General features: G+C 30.7%; 1 protein-coding gene across 1 annotated transcript in view; it reads left to right on the plus strand.

Annotated features, from left to right (window-relative positions):
• Positions 1 to 1,227: 1,227 nt before the first annotated feature.
• LOC132943965 (semaphorin-1A) overlaps positions 1,228 to 16,406 on the plus strand; it is a 178,413-nt gene continuing 163,234 nt past the window's right edge. Inside the window, exon 1 of the mRNA XM_061013144.1 lies at positions 1,228 to 1,447. The gene's annotated coding sequence lies outside the window, so the exon portion shown is untranslated. The remainder of the gene's footprint in view (positions 1,448 to 16,406) is intronic.

Raw genomic sequence — 16,406 nt, forward strand, 5'->3', positions numbered from 1 at the left:
ATATTGTATATAGCCGCTCTACTAGCTAGGTGGGGGACAGCTCGCACAGTGCTTAGCAAGTAAATTATTTGATATTAACTGGAATAACCCACCTCACCCCGCACCCGGCATCAAAATAAGTGTGCGCGGGCGCGCAGCCACCAAACTAGTCTGTTCTTAGAATACTGGAATTAATTCTGGAAATCAGATGTCTTGACAAAGTAATTAATAATAATAAACATTGCGACGACGCGCGACGCTGGCACTGTCGCCCGTCTCCTGCACATGTGTACAAATGTACCTATGCAAAATTGTATTAATATTTATTTGTTTAGTTGGTATGTTTAAATATAAAAATACCTAAATACAATTTTTAAAGTTTTGTTTTATTTCATGGAACAATAAAGTCGTTATTGTATCGTGTATTTGTGTTCTCGTTGCTATCTGCATAATATATTCTATAACTCAATACGTTAATATTTCTTGAACTGATGTTTGCGAGTCTCACACTCTAACAAACGTGTTTATACCAAACTGCATAATAATATGTATTATAGGGGTCGTACAACGCTCTTGATTTTATTTTCCATAAAATAATTGTTTGAGCGTGGCCCAGCCGAACTTGCCTCGTCGCGTGACCAGCGACGCGTTCCCCGTAGACGTCAAGAGTAGTATGATGATTATAATCACGCAATAATTTGGAAATAATAACCGTGTATTATGCTATTATACATATTTTAGCATTATGGTCAGGTTTTATTCTAAGGACTTTTCCTTATTGCCCAATAAGGTAGGTTCTAGCCAGTAGCCACTATAGGCAGGATTATGTAAATCGGGTATGTCAATATGATTTATATAAAACAAATAGATATTTATGCAATTATTACTAATTAACATTATTTTGATATTATTATAAAGGAAGTGATTGCGAAAATGTCGGAGTATAAAAAGAATTCGCGATTAGTTTGTTGCAACTGCACATTCGTCAAGTCGACCACGATTGCACTTTCGATAGATGATAATACAATTTTTCTCATCGCCCACATAATATTCTGACCTGAATAGCGAATGCTGAGACGCATCGGTATTCGGTGCATTGCATTGCATTTCGCCCGCAATGCGTGTGACGTCGCCGCGGGCGCGCACGGTTATTCGGGCGCGCGGAAAATACCGTGCACCGGGCCGCACTGGGCGGTCGGCTGTGCCGCTAATCAATAATGTTGTGCCAATGATGGACAGAACCACGACGGAACAGATGATGTAAATAAACGGCCGGCGTGTTTTGACGAGTTTTTGTGTCTACGGTCGTCGGTCGCGGTCGCCTCCGCCAGCTGCTGCAGTCGTTTGCCTCGTTCGTCCCGTGTACCGTTCGTCCGTCGTACCGCTCGTGCCGACGCTCCAGACTCGCATACTGATTAACGGTATCAACGCCAGCGACAATCACAACAATAACAAAAATAACGTTATGGTGAGTGTAGTAAATTTTGTATACCCCGACCCGCTAACTTGTTCTCGAACAACACGCGCGGGCCCGATGGGTTTTGTTAATTTGTTATCGTGGTAATAATAGTATTATAGTCACCGACTTTACTTTAGTCTAAACTCTAAAGTCTTTCTTTACTCTTTAGTAATGTCGTAGTCTGTAGTGTCGTCGTATTACGACGTGATAATGATATTATTGATTATTATAATATTAAAATTATCATTAGGGCAGAGGATCTTCTTAACAATTGCATAATATTTGTTATGTGCAATCGAAAAAAAAGTCCAACTATACATTTTATGGAAACAAATTTTTTTTATGTAAACGAAAAAGTCAAAGTTGTAGTTTTATGTTTATTTGTGTTCATTTTATAGGAATATTTCGCTTTTTGACACTTATTATTTAGATTTATTTTTGATTCTTGAGGCATATTTCTTTTATTAGTGCTCTTTGTTTGCACTTTTTTTTATTCAAAGGACTCTTATGAAATCGATTGTCAAACCATTCTTAAACCATTTGACTGCATTTGAGAGCCTCTACGCATTGCCACAGTGTCGGCGCGGCTGGTCGATTGACTATTTGAATGTATACAAATCGTCTATTTATAGTCAATCAAGTTTATATTATCAACTCGTCGTTATATTTTTACATTCATTGTTATCAATTTAGATTTGACATATTCTATTAGTTGGGTAGTGCTAGAAAAACAATTTTAACGCACAATTTTGGGTTTTTGAGGCTACACAATGTCGTCCTCTGCGCCGATTATTATATTGTCTCCGCTGCCGCTGCGAAACGTTTCGTTTCGTCGGTCGTCAACCACATAATGCTATAATTGTACACGATGTACGGAGGTGGCCGGCTGTCGACGGACATGCGACGATTTCGATAGAAAAAGCTTAACATGTTCAACCCGTCCACGACGGTATCCGATCGTACTATGATAATAATATGTTGTCACACGAGTTTGTTTCGTTATCCGACCGACATTAATCATCCTTGTTTAATTATCATAACATGTTTGCGGGACGATATCCGACACCCTCCGATCGACGGTTTCCTGTTTTTGTATCCTCGTCTGCCGAGGTGGTGTATTATATTTTGAATTTTAATTGGTATTATAATACATTTCGTCGTACTGCGAGTGTTGTAGGTACAGTACCTTCGCGCACTGCAGCATACCGGTGGCGTGCCGAACGATTGTTAGACTTGAGGCAAAACAAAAAAAATGAAGGACCCGTCTACCAAAAAAATATGGATTTTTATGTCCTAGGCACGAATAATTTTTTTTACGGCACAAAGCAACATTGTTACATTATATTTATTTTTTTGTATTTTCGACATTTGCCCATCAGTCACCCGCGCATTTTAGACTCGAAGAGTTGAGGCAATTGCCACGAAAATACCTTCTTCGGCACGCCACTTCTGTATAATATGCAGTGAAACTTCCACATTACGAATTCTCATGGGGAACAAAAACAATTCGTATTATTGAGAATTTCATTAAATAGAATTCAATAAATTTGGTCCCCGGTTTGGTTCTTATAAATGTTTCGTTAAACAGAAAATGTTGTTAAATGGAAATTCGTTACATGGAAGTCTCGCTGTAATATGTAGGTACCTACGGGCTACGATTGAAGGTAGGTGGTAACTTCGACTATAATAATATTATAGATATATACGATCAAGAGAATAAGCATCCCGGTTAATTTTGTTTAACTTTCAGTGGAGATATTTTACTCTGGATGTTCGATTGATAACCGCGGTGGTGTAACCTACCACATTTACCCGTCTATTGTGTTTCGCGAGGTCTCTCCGGGTTTTCCGTATGAATTAATATTGGAACAATTTTCGTATTTTACATGGTAAAGGGTAGGTATAACATTTGATTGCATAATATTCTTCGCACAAAATATATTCATTCTGAAGCATTATGATAATGCATACATTGTATCAATAATGCATTGAAATTTATATTTAGAATGACAACGTATCTTTATCCGGCATGGAAAGTGGATATCTGGATGTATTCTACAGAGACACCTGTGTATTTTCCTTCCGCTGTGTAGGTAATTTATTCAAAGTTTGCTGTCTACAAAGGGTTTTACTTGTGAACTCTATGAATAAATAATCGCATTTATAAACATTGTTGCTGTGCAACTTCCATCCAGTGCATCAAAAGGGACTAGAGAATTAGGAAGTAATATTTGGTTATTACTTATTTTATTAAAACGCGGAGACCGAATTACCTACCTTGGTATACCATGAAAATGCATATTTTTAATAAAATATTCAAATATATAATATTATTTACAAATTATAGTTAGGTACAAGTTTAATAAAAATGTGATAGATCTATAAATATTCTGTGACACCGAAATGTATTATATTATAGTTGGAGGAGTAGTTTTTAAAAACCGGTTTAAAAGACAGTTTTTATACCTAAAGGGTGAGACTGGGTGAGACACCTCCGTAAGAATTTCTATAACGTATACAATATTATGACATCATGTAATAAAAATGTTTGAAATGTTATCTTGAACGTTTTGGAATACAGTGAGATAATATTATGATTATTAGATAATTTTATGATCCATAAAAATTGTATCAAATTCAAATATCAGTTGTTTAATGTCTGGTTTCCAAAGTTTATTGATTACATTACAGTCTTATAATGTTTATGTTGGTCTTAATATTTATTTTTGGTTCATAGTTGTAGCCTGTATATGTACATAAGTAAATATTTTTCGAATATTTCGTTATATTATTTTGTAATTTATTTTATTGATATCAGTATTTTTTTTGTATTTCCAAATTAAAAATAATACGGATTTTGAATACTTACATAATTATGATATTTTGCAGGTATGCTCAAAGTGTATTTATTAACGCCTGTTTAATTTACAATTATAAATATTTACCAAACGAATTAACAAAATATATTTATAATTTGTAATATTTTGTGATATGAAATTATGAATTATGAATTATGATCAATACCCAATCATTATTAATATAGCTGTTATTTACACAAAATAAATATATTACGCAACAATATAAAATATTTAGATATATTGTGTTATACAGAATACGAAAATTAATATTGTTTTGTATTTACATTAAGACAGAATATTTCTTAAGTTTTAAAATTATTAGGTGTTTCGTATTAAATAACAGTATAATAATATAATATTATTTACCAATAGTTTTTTTTTACATATAATCAAGTAGGTAGGTACAAATGTACAATGTTCAATTATATAATCAGTCTAATTTTTATAATAAATATTATAAATACATATGTCATATATAATTATACAATATAAATACTACTTGGTACAAAAAGATAAATTACCTAAGTTTGTTATTAAAAACTAACTTTTTTTTTTAAAAATTAAATTATTGATATAACATTTTAAATTTCTTATTATAGTTATCTACATTGTTTTCTGGTACTGATAATTTGTGTATATTAAGTAAACAAGGGGCTCTAATAGAAGTACCTTCCTGTATAATATCAAGGTTGAGATTAATGTGATATTTTTCAAGGATGATGAATTGAATATTGTGTCTATGTTCATATTTTTTAATTCAATACAATTTAATACATCATTGAAATACGATATATTGTTTATACGATACGTAGTGTATATTTCAGAGTATAATGTTAAAAATATAAAATATGTATTAAAGTGGGTTTATTGAAAATTAAAATATATAAACCGTTTCTAGATTAAACTTGAATGTCAACTTGTTTAGACATTGACGAGGTGGTTAAGTAAAAATACTTAAAAATGTGTGTGTAGCTTATTATTGAATTGAAAGTTGGTAAGGTAATTCAATTTATATAATATAATATATAAAAGTTAGATTATTCTGCGAGATATTCAAGAAAACAGAGTATAAAAGTATAAAAAGTAATAAAATATCATAATTTTTTGAAGACATTTTTTTTAGATTTCTTTTGATATACTTCACATAAGTTTAAGATCTATAAATTGAACTTATTAATTCAAGGTTATTCTCATAATATTATATCCTTTGCTTTTGAATTAAGGGGATTGGAAGCGTTAATTGTCCTTCTTTGCCTGACACTTGCAATCTGAGAATTTAGTCGTACCGGAATGATCTAGTTAAGCGATAAGAATACTGAAAACAGATTTGAATTTATCGTAAAGTTAACATTATATCGACCCTCACACATTTAACATTTTTTTTATGATTTTAATTTCTCTTAAAATTGAAATATAACAATTTTTAGTTTATACTTTTTTACTCGCTTTTTTGTTTTATAAAATCATGTTAAGGATATTGGATATTATATTTAGAAATGTAGGAAATTTGATTTCTGTTTACCACTTTACTCGACTTTACTACTAATTAAAATCTTGTTTTTAGTATGCATGTTTTAAAATATTTTTAGTATCTAGATCAATCAGACATAATATGTCGCGTGTATGTTTTTAGACATGGATGGAAAATCACACTTCCGATCCCTTAAAATATATACGTAATTAAACAATGCACTGGCTCGAGCATAGCGAGACGAGTTCTCAAAACTCGATGCTTAGGTTCTGTTTCTTAACTGTGATTTGTATAGGTATGCCTATGTTATAATAAAATACTATTAGATAATATCATAAAAAAATATTGTATTAACTTTTATGAATAATTCATAATAGGAATTTAGGAATAGAAGTGAAGTAAACGAATTTATTATTGGCTGTGGTACCTAAGTAAGAATGTTCATGAAATTTAATGATGAAATAAAAATACAAATTCAATAGAGTATCTTTTATCATTCAGTTTTGTAAATTACGTTAATATTAAACTAATTTTGAAAGAAAAGGAGCCTGTAATAAAACATTTGCCTTTTGTTCACGTATACCTACACTACATTTTTTCCGTACATCTGTGTGTTGAATCAATTTATGTTTTTTATTCTGTAGTACCTAAGATAATAATAAACCAAACATTTTGGTTAAAATAATTTTATAAATTATTACAAAGCCAATTTTACAGTGGTAAACAGTTAATAGAAATATTCACAGTAATATTGATTTTATATATATTTAATATTTTAAATACTTCATAAATATTTTTATATGTAGGTAGGACTAAATACTACTACCTATATATTTATATTATAAGTTAAAATGTATCAAAGTTTTAATTTAATTTTAATTTTTATAATTATAATTAATAATACAAGAAATTTAAGCTGAATACAGTGAGTTAGTACTATACCATTGATTATAAATAATAGTATTTATAATCAATGGTACTACTTAGTATGTACTGTTATTTTTTTTCTGGTGCAGGAAATTTATATTATCAGCGTATAATCTGAATATTTCCGCATTATTGCTAAATAATAATATTATTATTATCTCATATTCTCAACAAGCACAGTTGCTATATTATCTTGTCGTTACCGTCTCGTCTAGTCGTGTGTTATGAGTTTTTATATGATTACCCGTTTATACGCTTCACCACAGTCTAAAGCCCTTCAGGGACGTTTTTCGTTAACATACAATTGGTATACGGTTATTGTAATCAGATTATAGTTAGTATTATTCCGCGGGAGCCGGGAACATAGCATTAAAGCCTAAATATGGTTTTTTTTTATAACGCAGGTTGTTTCACGGTTTTTTAAACTTTTTTAAGTGATGGAAACTTTATACTTTATTACCCGACCACCTATAATATAGTAACATTCCGGAGTCTGGACATCATAAAAAGAACACCTTGTACCTCGTTATGTGCACTCTTCCAAACACATTAATATTTTAATACAGGAAATTGTACCTACTTACAATTTTATAGGTATTTATTTTTGAAATTTATATTTATGAATATTTTTTTAAGATTGAAGTTTGCTGTCACACTATCACTTATTATTATGAAAATATTGACAACTTAAAATACAGTTTAATCGATAATCATTGTAGTTTTTATCTAAGTATTAACACCGTGCGTAAGAATAAGAACAAATGGATAATACAAATAATATGTATATTCAACAATTTTAATCTATACAATAGTATATTATACAGAAGTTAGTCAAAGGTGTTTACTTACCATTAAGTTTATATCTACGATATTATGCGTATTCGAAAATGTCTTAAACTTAATTTTATCTTTTCAATTTTAAATGTTTGAGTATTTTTGATTTGTAATACTTTATGTAGAATGGTATAATTTATTTAAATGTTAAAGCTAAAGCTAGTCTGATAATTTAAATTTAATTTTATAATTTTGTATTTGATTTAAAATAGTTTTATTATATTATACATTTATATTTAAAGGTAGGTATAATGGGCAAATATAATAGGAATTTATGGTTTAGATTCTACATAATATATGATGCTAATCTATTTAGCATCTCAAAGTGGTAGGGTACTATGATACAATATCCAGTATAGGATAGGTTACAGTATAGGTTTCAATATCCAGTATTCCAGTGAACCTCTGGGAGACACTAAATACATAGTTTAATTATTACACTAAATTATACAAAATTGTATTATATAAAATTACATTTTTTATGGATATACCTACCTATACGATTCTAAATCAAACTATCAATGTATATTGTATAATTAATAACGAGACAGTTGTCGGCAGTTGTTATAATAACTAAGTAGTCAGTAGGTACTTATACTATAAAATATGCCTAATTAGTATACCTTAAGTAATAATAATTTTTAATTTTTTTAGTTATCCATATAAAATCATATAATTAATAAGTACCAATAGATACAACTCGTTTAGTTCTGGGCGTTCATTATATTATTATTATATCTGCAGTTAAGTTGTATTTCAGTACATGTTTTAGGTATTTATTTTGACATCTTACCGGGGAGGGGTTTTTTGATTAAAAAATATGCATAAGATTAAAAGTTTGTGAAAAACGGTTTTTGTTGTATATCCGACTAAATAATTTAACGATTTCCACTGTATATGAGTTTCCGGAGTAATTTTTATCATGTTATTTTTCGTATAATTTAAAACGGTTAAAACAATAGTGTTATTGTTATTATTGTTGATTTTTTTTATCGGACGCGCACACAACGAGTGCGGTTACATGTGTGTACGCGCGTAAAACAGCGTCCGTCGGTCGACGCGGAAAACAAAGGACGACGACGCGATTGGTGGTGGAAGCGGGTTGGGTTAGTGGGTCGGTATACGTATTTCGTGGTGATGAGGGGGGGGGGGGGTGGTGGGTAGGGTTTTACTTTTTGCATGACATTATTATCCCTTGGCCGCGGAACGGCATTACGTTTTTTTTCCGATTCGGATGTCGTTTAATATTCGTAAAATATTATTACGAAATAATTATATCGTTCGGAATTAAACGCGACGATAAAACCACGTCCGCGTGGCTCTCGCACGGACGACAGACGACGGTTGTGCTAGACCCCGGTCCGACGTTGTATTATTATTATTATTATTATTATTATACAAATTAAAACCGATTACAATACGTCGCTTAACTCGCTATGCGTATACCGATTTATGGGCTTTAATGCGTATTCGTCGCCGCGCCCCAACTTCAGCGGGTGTGTTGGCGGGCGGGCGGTCATGTCGGCAGCACGTGTCCGACCGAATGACGCATGCGCTCAGTGCGGGCTATTGATCCTCTCGGGCGCGCGCCGTCATCCTCTCCGCCCGTATTGCGGTCAACTCTCCGGGGCGGCGGTGGCGGTCACCCCGCTCCTCACCCCGCGACAATTCCCGTATCACCCATTTCCGCGTCTCTCACTCGCTCGCTCGCTCGCTCTCTTCATCCGTTTCCTCTGCCGCTGTTCTGTCGTCGTCGTCGTCGTCGTCGTCGCTGCTGCCGCCGCCACGGCGGCCGTTCTGTCCGGCCACCGCTGTTCTCGGGTGTCTGTTTCGTCGGCGACTGTTCGCCGCCGCACGTGTCGTCGTCGTCGTACCCGCGCCGCCCAAACATCGCGCTGCGCCCACGACGACGGTGGCGTTGCGTTGTGTCGACGGTTTGAAAAACAATAAAAAAAAATGTAACCTCATATACATATTATACCACTTAAGACCGGCTACGAAATGCATCCATGCCGATGACAAGCGGCCAAAATAGATACGCTCACTAGATCATAATATTATTATACCAACTTTATTATGTTTATTTTTATTACGTTTTCTATTGTAACGACGTATAACATAAAAATAGACGAATAATTGATTTTAAAAAAACAATGTTGATCGCGATTAATATAAAGATCTATAGCAAGTTTGTGTCTCGGTACCAAGGTGGATTGGCTTGCTCGGTACTATATAAGAGATACGATAAGATAAGATATGACATAATAATTTATTGGCCAAAATAGTGACAGAATTAATAATAGTTAATTATATATTTATATTACATATCTTACAGTATTACTAAAGAAATATTAATAAAACGCAAACAAGTTTGGCCCAACAATTATCACCACTGAGCATAGGCGCAAATAGGGGGGGGGCTTTAGGGGCTAATCCACCCCAAAATTGTTCATATCCCCCTCAAACATTTCCTAAATATTGTATTAAGCTTATTCAATATTATTAGTCACACTTTAGCCCCCCCCCTTCAAATCTCAAATGCTATTTGTGCCTATGCCACTGAGGTATTATTTAATAATATAATATATGTCATAGTATAATTTTTTTATGTTTAATTGCAATGTAAATGTTCGCATTACGTCTATATAATATACAAAGCTTATAATGAACACATACAATACATATTATACATGTAGAGATCTTGATCTTCGGCTCGTTTTAATTATGCTCACAGTGTTCGTCTATTGGATGTGCTTAGGTGTGGACGTGCCTTTACCTTACGTATATACGCGTGTGTAATTTTTCAGTTTTAGTAAATGAAATTTAGATTTCCTATCGTTTTTCGTAGTGAACAATTTTACTCATCGCTTCCTAGGGTAGAACTATAGTTATATATATATAGGTATATAGGTTCACAGTTTTTAATTGTTTAGTTTCAACTTTTAAAAATTACAAATCGCATGCGATTGTCATATTAAATAGTTTCATAAAGTTGTATTAACTCTAATATATTTATACATATATTGGTTACATGTATAGGTCTAGATCATAGCTGGTGGGCAATTTGAAACAGATAGAACTTTTTTAGGGCCAAAGTGTTTGTTTTTTTGGGATTTGATAATACGTGAAACCTCGGGTTCTAAGGAGGTTTCTGTTTGCGTTCCAAATTCAATACTTAAAGACGATATGCCTATTTTCTACACATTATTTATTGTAATACCTATATAGTTCATATATACTAAACTGGCATAATTCATAGAATTTATTTAATATAATCTCAGCTTAATCAGATTCGATATTTTTTTGTACAAGCGTTGCAAGCATTTATATATTATAGTTTGGACTTACAGCCGGTGAAATTACACGAATTACTTATTCAAGAATATTAATAATTTTAGATTTTGAGCAAAGCAATGAATGTAGGCATTGGTATTTTTTTTAATTTTTCAATGACGAATAATTTTATTTTCAGTAGACACGTCTATTAGGGTGGTAAAAAAGCTTCAAAAGTTTTATGTAGCGCTTTTTTTTTATATCTGCAACCTTATCTATATAGTTGTTATTTTTAAGAAGTACTTTTCGATTTTCTCAGTTGTTTCCCCGAAAAAAATCTACCAAAAGACGTAAACTGCGAAAAACTATACTGGAAATCTCTCAGAAGTCAGAATCGTTTTTTAATTTAATGATTTATCATTGCTTTTAGATACGTAAAGCAATAATAATTATTATACAAGAGGCTTGTTATGAGGTGAATGAAGCGAGTCGAGTGCTCGGTACATATAGTCATTGAATCTTTTTAATACATTAATATTTATGCAATTCGTGATATTTATATCGTCTTTGTGTATAAAATTTACATACATATATACTTATTACATTTACGATGCATTTTTAATTTTTACATTATTTTTATTGTTTCATCATATTGCTTCCGTGTAGAACTGTGTAGACGCATGATAAATTATAATATTACTTCATAAGTTTGTTGTTTAGTTGATGTATCGGTTCATTATCTTGAGCACATCACGCTCAAGCGTTTAAACATATACCTATACAGTATACATATGGGTGGCTATAGGCAAACTTTTACTTTTGTCACTTCATTTAATCCGAGCCCGACGTTGCCCTATAACATTCAGTTCGAATACTCTTCCGGTTGGATTAGGTTACCAAACAAAAACTGGTCAGAGGAATAGATATTCTCTGGAATATAGTATTTCGTATCCTTTATAGTACAATTAATTTGAACATTAAACGATTAAACATAGGTCATAGCATATTATAATATATGATCATAAAACAATACAGTAGTTAATTTGAATTATATTATAGTTATACATAGATATTTCAATACCAAATGATAAAATAGTTTCAAATTGTTGAACAATCAAAATATATAATCCTATATTTAAACTCGGTAGGTATTGCATTATTAAGTATAAACTACCTACTTAATTACAAACTTATGCTTTAAAAATTATTCTAAGAAATTTAGATTTTATTCTTTATTATTTATTTTTTGATAGGATTAACAGTTATTGAACTATAATTATATGCATTTGACAGTTACTTTTAACAAAACAATTTTGATATAATATACTTGTTTTTTATTAGATGATTTATTAATTTTTCAATAAAATTTATTGAATGTGTTGATATTTTCTTTATTTATGCATATTATACCTAATATAATATAAGATGTTGGTACAATATACAACTTTAATAATGTAAATTTCAAATATATTTTTGTAAAATTTAATTTATTTTTATGACTAGTTAATTGATTCAATAGATAAGTGGTTTTTAAGATAATATATATTTTGTATTATACATTGTGTAATTGTTATGGTAGTCGTATATTTTTATTCTTATATTTATATTTAGGTACAACATTTTTGTAAAGAAAATCAACTATAATATATTGATGTCCATCTAACAAGTATTATATATACCTATATTTTGTACGAACCAGACCTATATAATTATATAACTATTGTATTAAAAATTATCTGCGAGTATAATATATTATAGTAATGTAATTATCGTTTTGGTGTCGAGGGATCAATAAATTCATCAATTCGTTTAATTTCGCGGATGAGAAATCTGTTGTAAAAGGCGTGTCTATGGACATTTTATCCGGTCTAAAGGGAGAGTCGTTTTCATAACAACTAATAAGGGACGATGGTAAACACAGGTCATTGTTTCGTCACGACGTGTAAACATTGTAGGTAGGTACGTGTTTTTATTCAACATACGGTTTGGCGAGGTGGGTGGACATAATAATAAGCCCGATCATGGATAATAATGCGCTTTAGTTCGGTCGATTAAATCGTGTCGCACAATTATTCATTAGAAAACGGTTTTATTGGTGATTTAAAATTAGATATTTATACTTAGGTAGGTACTCTAGTTAAAATTTTGTATAGCATGTAATTACTAATCGAATATACCTATCATAATATTGTGAAATATTTTTCCTATACGTATTCAGTATAGGAAAAATCTATTGCATAGTGAATTGAAGATATAAACTTTTTATAATGTAGTTTTTGTGATTTCTATTGCGTATGAAAAACCAATTAGAGCAATGAAATATCATGAACATTTTTGTAGACATCTCAGCAAGTATGGTTCTAAATGATTATAAGCACGGCTTAGTATAGATTTTTGAATATTAAAATGTACCTACCTACCACTTGTACTATGCACCTACATTATTATATGCCGTAGTGAGCGGATTAAAACTAATGCTCAACGCCCAGTTTTTGTAAATCCAGACGTGATTTTTGTTACTATATTTGTTATAGCTATGTATACTTTTATTATGGTCAGATAAGAACTAGTCCGAAACTAATATTGGCTGTTTGCATGGCGTGTGCAAACTTGAATGAATAATTGTGTTGGAAGTTAAAAGAGCAAAAGTATTAATACTGGATAATTAAAAAGTTTTCTTTTTCGTTCAAAACGCTGATAGCAGGTCGGCGCAAGGGGAACGGACGAAATATTTCATAAAACATTTTACACCATCATCCGGCTTTGCGGGGCGTATACTTTCTAACAAAAGTTTTGCAGTTCTAAACCTGGCCTCCCTACTTTTCAGTTGCCTTTATCAGTGCTCAGAAAATACCGGCGAGACCTCTGAGCGTAGGCTAATTGGACGTGTTTAACCAAACTGCTATGGCATTATTAATGTGAACTGTGCCAAAGCTATAAAGTACATATGTGCATTACGCTCAGAATTGTTGTTGACCAAAGTTTGAGAATCAAAGACACTTTCCCAATATATATATTTGAAGTTATAACTTATAACGAATACCGGAACACGTGTAGATCTCGTATTTCGATATTGAAGGATCAGAATCTATAGTTATCAGACTGATTGGTAACTAAACAACGTAGTGTATTAATGAAAACTCAGAAAATATTATTTTCAAAATGATTCGACTATTATTATACCTAATTTTATTTTTCACTTTAAGAATATATTTTAAATCAAGCCTTTTTATACACTTTTGTAACCTATTTTAGTATCTAGTTATATCTATTTAAGTTAAGTTGTTGGTGTAACCTTTTTTGCGATTTATCATCCTCATTGTTATCATATTTTGTGGCGTCAAAATCGATCTTCTTATTTTATTTATTTCATGTGTCTTTAAGGTTGATTTAGAATACATTATTATTTATTACGAAAATTACATTATTAACTACCATGGCCTTTCAAATACACTTCTTTCAAAAATTCTTATTTTTGAGTTTAATATGTATCATAAGAAGTTACTTTATATACATTGAATATAAGTAATAAGTACCTACATTGAAATTAAATATTAAGAATATCTATGTAGAGCCGCAGTGAGATGGATAACAACTACATTGGAAAATTGAGTTATGGGTTATCTTATAGTTAATTTCACTTTTAGTGTTGGTTCATCTATAGTAAAATTAATAGTAATACCAAAAGTACTAATTATTTCTAATATGTATGTAATTTGTCATAATCAAAAGAGAATACAGACATTTACCTTTTTTAAGATTTGTTTTATTGTTGTTTTAGTTATTTTACTAACCTAACTGACTACTTAATTCGTATTAATTGTTATGATAAGTAAATTTTTGAATGGTTAATGTGCAATTTGTGTACCTTATAAATAACTTAAATGACTGTATAGTGTTACAAGATTTTTTAATAATATAGACTGTAAAATAAGATAATAACATCATACTATGATGTTAGATTATATTTTATTTGAGACAGTTTTGATGATGATTAACTGCGGTAAATCCTGCGAGTCTTTCGTATATTATACGCGGATACACATGACGTGCTTTATAGCTATACAACGTATACAATATATATATATTTTTTAACTTCATAAATAACCTAGTACAAGTCATTTTTAGGTTTGAAAATAAGCTTAAACTTTTTCAAAAAGACTTAAGATCAAATAATTTTAAGCACTTTCTGTTCTTCGAAAAAAATGTAAGCTAGTTTAATAAAAATAGTAACAAAAATGAACTGTGAAGATAATGTACTTAAACTTGAGAATTTCACAGCTGAATTTGTAGATCCAAACCAAGATTTAAAATTACTTTATAGAAAATATTTTTTTAGTTAATGTTATTGAAAATGGATTCCCGATATCAAATTCTATTGCAATGGATACCTATATAGTAATTACCATCTATAGAAATTAAACTCTATTGGAACTATTCGAAGATAAAGGACTAAAGCAGTTCTATTTACGCTATTTATAGATATTTAAAATTTTAATATCAATAAATTACATATTATATAATACTATTTTCGATTTTTGTATCATACAATGTTGGTTTACCTACTAGTTGAGGTTTTTAGCTTGAACATTAAATACAATAGGTTCCTCATAAATTGTTCTTACCACAGTAAAAAAATATCAAAAATACATAATCTCAATTTTGTTATAGGTACCTATGTGCTTAAAGTTCAAATTCTTACAAGATCGTCAGAATCACTAAAATATGTAAATTATTTATAAAAGTTCATAAAATTGTTAACTTAAAACCTAACCTTTGAAAATTTAATATAAGATTCCTCTGAAGTTTTTTTTATGGAAATTTAGTGAAAAAGCCCAGCGTAAACCCAAATAATATATTTATTATGACTTATGAGTTATGACGAAATTAAGTTGAAATTTTGATTTCATTGTATATTCAAACGTATAACAACGATTTTTGTTGTTTTGTTGTAATTAAAAAAATATTAATCGTAGAAACTTGAAACATTTCATTGTTATTTTATTTATTATTTTCTATTCACAATACATTTTTAAAAAAATATTTATACTTATTTTAGGTAGGTACCTATACATTTAATAATATAAGTAGGTACATTGTTTTATTTTTTTTAGATATTGTGAATAATACATTGTTCAATAAGGTACGGATATTTTTATAATCAGCTTAACATTTGCGTCTTACTGCTGGAGGAATGAGACGTGAGACGCAGTTTAACTACCCCTGCAATTATAAACAATAGTTATTACCTGTTGGATATACTTAAAAAAAATTGTGTTTTTCGTTATGAGATAATTGTAATACATTTCGTCGATATCGTCTTTGACATTTTGTAGTTTGCTCATAATAAATGTAAGGACTCTTGGGACATTGTCAAGAACACCTCATTAAAAATTCATCGTGATGTCTATGTTTTATCTGAAATCCCCGGAATCATTAGTGTTTAAGAGTTTGATACGAGTATATGCGATAGAAAATAATAAAAAAATTCAAGCCCAAACTAATAGGTATAAAATAAAGTGGGATGTGTGATAACGAACAGAAACGATACTCAACGCCATTTAGAGTGGTTGGGATTCGGAAAATACTATTGTCCACAAACAAT

This window comes from Metopolophium dirhodum, chromosome 4, assembly GCF_019925205.1.
Source record: "Metopolophium dirhodum isolate CAU chromosome 4, ASM1992520v1, whole genome shotgun sequence".
Lineage (NCBI taxonomy): Eukaryota > Metazoa > Arthropoda > Insecta > Hemiptera > Aphididae > Metopolophium > Metopolophium dirhodum.